Source organism: Macrobrachium nipponense, chromosome 14 (genome assembly GCF_015104395.2).
Source record: "Macrobrachium nipponense isolate FS-2020 chromosome 14, ASM1510439v2, whole genome shotgun sequence".
NCBI lineage: Eukaryota > Metazoa > Arthropoda > Malacostraca > Decapoda > Palaemonidae > Macrobrachium > Macrobrachium nipponense.
Window position 1 is genome coordinate 82,721,736 of NC_087207.1, and position 4,026 is coordinate 82,725,761.

Sequence of the window (4,026 nt, forward strand, 5' to 3'; positions counted from 1 at the left end):
CTGTAGTAATCTTCATCATTTCCATGAGGTTATGATTATTTATATTATTTAACAGTAAACTCTCTCTAGTTCCATATTGCTTGATGAGATGTACCTGTGCACAGTCTGATTAATCAACCGATATCACATGTTTAACATACAACTAGAAAACAAATTATAGCTAGGAGTGTTCGTAATCTGTCGGTGATAAGATTAGTGTGAGAATAGTAGTATAAAGCATCTACTAAGTTAGTTTATCTAGTAAATTATTGAAAATTCGAACAGGATGGCAGTGAGCACCAACTGTGGAAGGCAATGGCGAAATCTCGCTTGCCTTGTAGATATGTAATATGATGACTTAGCAGGAAAGGAACTGGCATATCTCATCTATGACATCAATAACAGCCCTAACCAAAAAGATGCAAAAGTATTCATTGACATATTGGAAGGATATCATCCTTCAAACTGGAACAAGTCAGCAGAAAATATTATGAAAATTATTGAAGGAGTACCAAGTAAAATTCAAGTGGTCAAGAGACTTATAAAGAAAATTTACATCAATTAACACATTCCAAAAAGAAAATGAATAAGGTGAACATTGTGAATATATTAATTGATGCAATAGGAAAACGAATGCCTAAAGCATGTAAACTGTGTAAGGTGTGGTACAGCATTGTAAATCCAGAAAAACTAATCACGAAATGCTAAGCATGCAACACACCCATGCATCCTCAATGAGCAGAAGTCAAGCAAAATACAAGTAAGGAAACAAGAGTATTTTGCTCAACATGTCTATCATAGAAAGATAATGTTTTTAAATCTAGATTTAATGTGCAAATGGTAGAGGATGAAGAAGATGAGGAAGAGAAAGAAGACAAAAACAGAAAAGAAGAAAATAAAACTCAAATGATAGAAAAAATTAATGGAAACAAAGAACAGGAAAAGAGTATGGATGCAGAGATACTCATAGGTACTACATATGAGGCAATACAGCAGCATGCATATGATGAAATAAATTACGACATGACAAGACAAAACAAAATCCCGAAGAGGCTTTACCCAGATCTTCATACCGATGGGAAAGAGCAAGAAAAAAAAAAGACACCGTCTGCTCCCTTTTAAGAAGAGGGAATTGCAGATTCGGTGAAAGATGTTACTACAAACATCCCAAGGTATGTCACAATTATGAGATTTATGGCAAATATGTATACCTAGAAGGCTATGAGGATAAATGCAGAGATCTACATCCAAAAATATGCAAAAACTTAAAAGAAGGAAAAGTATGTAAGTTCACCAAAAAAATGTAAATATATGCACCCTGTAGCCATGAATCAAAATCAATTAAATAATAAAATCCAAAATAAAAAAGAAATAAATAAAGAAAGGAACAAAGAACATGAAGTGAAGGAAAAAATAAGCCATCACCGTGCTATGGAATGTCAGCATCGAAAATGCAAGCATCAGCTCCAAGATATAGTGCAAGGAACAAGCACTGTATATACGGTGCCAGGGGATGGTGCAGATACGGAGATAATTGCAGATTCATACACAAAATGAATAATTATGAAGAAGGAAGATCAACTATGTTGGAAATGTTGGATTTTTTAATGTCAGAATTTCTGGAAATGAAGAAAAGAACAACATACCAGAACTGGAAAGAGACATAGGAAAATCCTTATTATTACCCATATTAAATGATGAAGATAACATGCAAACCATCATAGTGATGAATGCGCAGGGTTTAGTTACGCATAACTCAAATACAAAAATAGAGTTCTTAGAAGAAATAACCCAAACTAAAAAAAAATATATATAATTATTATAAGTGAAACCTGGTATTCCCAAGAGACTGGTAATGATGATCAGATAAAGGGGTTCCAAATAGGAATCAAGGGGGAACTGCAATATATGGGAGAGACATAAAACAAGGAAAAATATATGAGAAATATAGTAACTCAGAATGTGAACGAAAAGCGGTAGAATTTGAATCTGAACAATTAATGAACATCATAATATATAGACCCGATGATACTAAAGAGTTTGATACAATAATAAAAAATTGGATGATATATGTAGAAATCACAAAGACTGGACTATACTCCTATCCGGAGACTTTAACTTTCCTTTCATAGATTGGAGAGAATGAATAGGAGATTGTGGTTGTATTTATACATATAAAAAAAAAGAGAGTAATAGTAGTGCAGAAGATAAGAGGCAATTCGAAAAGCTATTAAATATGCTACTAGAACACAATATTCAACCAAAATCACCTGCCAACAAGAAAGGAAAATACTTTGGATCTAGTATTTGTGAACGAGGTGAGTTATGTTAAAGAAATATAGTTTATAATGCAAGTATTTCAGACCATAATGTCATAGAATTAACAGTCCGTTCCAAAGCAAGTGAAAACAGAGATAAGCAAGAGATGAAAAAGTGGGAAGGATATGGAAAATACAATTTCTATAGTAAGAATATAAAATGGTCAGAAATAAATGAAGAATTAAACAAAGATTTGGATAACATATTCGTAAGTGATGATATACAGGTAAATACAGATATATTATATAAAATATTAGAGAAAATAGTGGATAATATATACCGAAGAAAAAAAGGAAAATACTTTGGATCTAGTATTTGTGAATGAGGTGAGTTATGTTAAAGAAATATAGTTTATAATGCAAGTATTTCAGACCATAATGTCATAGAATTAACAGTCCGTTCCAATGCAAGGGAAACAGAGATAAGCAAGGGATGAAAAAGTGGGAAGGATATGGAAAATACAATTTTCTATAGTAAGAATATAAAATGGTCAGAAATAAATGAAGAATTAAACAAAGATTTGGATAACATATTCGTAAGTGATGATATACAGGTAAATACAGATATATTATATAAAATATTAGAGAAAATAGTGGATAAATATATACCGAAGAAGAAAAGTAAACATCAGTCATGCATACCAAGAGACAGAGGGATCTTGTTCTAGAAAATCAGAAAGCGGAAAAAAATGTCTGGCAAAAGAAAAGAATGCATGGAAAGTGATGGAACAAAAATTAAGATAGAAAATGCAGAACAAAAGATTATACAATCAAAAGAAAATGAAAAACGGGACTTGGAAGAAAAACCCTAGTAAATATCAAGCAAAACCCCAAACTATTGTACTCATATACGAAAACAATTAATAAAAGAAGAATAGATAAGCACCCTCTAAAAAATGAAGATAGGATAACAAATGAAAAAAAGGAAATATGCAACATATTAGTAGAAAGATATGAGAGAATTTACCCCTAGAATTGATAATGAAGATAATGATACAGAAATAAGGGATGAAAATAGATATTAATGAAGCTAATATTGTGCAGGCCATTAATGAAATAAAAAAAATGGATCAGCAGCTAGACCAGATGGTGTACCTGCCATTTTGTTAAAGAAAGTAGTTAATTCTATCGCAAAGCCCCTTGCAATATTATTAAGGCAAAGTGTAGATACAGGCAAGATTTATGATGAGCATAAAATAGCATATAGTACCCCTATTTTCAAAAGTGGATCAAGGCTAGAGGCAAGTAATTATAGCCCTGTGAGTCTAATATCACATATTATGAAAGTGTATGAAAGGGTAATGAAGAAAAATTATGAAACATTTAATAAAAAATAATTTGTTTAATATAGGACAACATAGTTTTGTAACCAGAAAAAGTACACAAACCCAACTGTTAGTCCACCATGAGAACATATATAAAAATATGATAAATGGAAAAGAAATAGATGTGGTTTATCTAGACTTTGCAAAAGCTTCTGACAAGGTAGACCATAATATATTAGTGAAGAAAATTAGAAAACATAGTATAGTGGACAAAGTAGGAAGATGGATAAAAGAATTTTTACACAACAGAAAACAAATAGTTATTGCAAACAATGAGAAATCAGATGAAGCTAAGGTAATATGACGCAAGAATAAGTAGAGAAATTAATTGTGATGAAGATAGAACTCGGTACAAAAAGACCTTAACAAAGTATATGAATGGGAGAGGTAAATAGGATGGTATT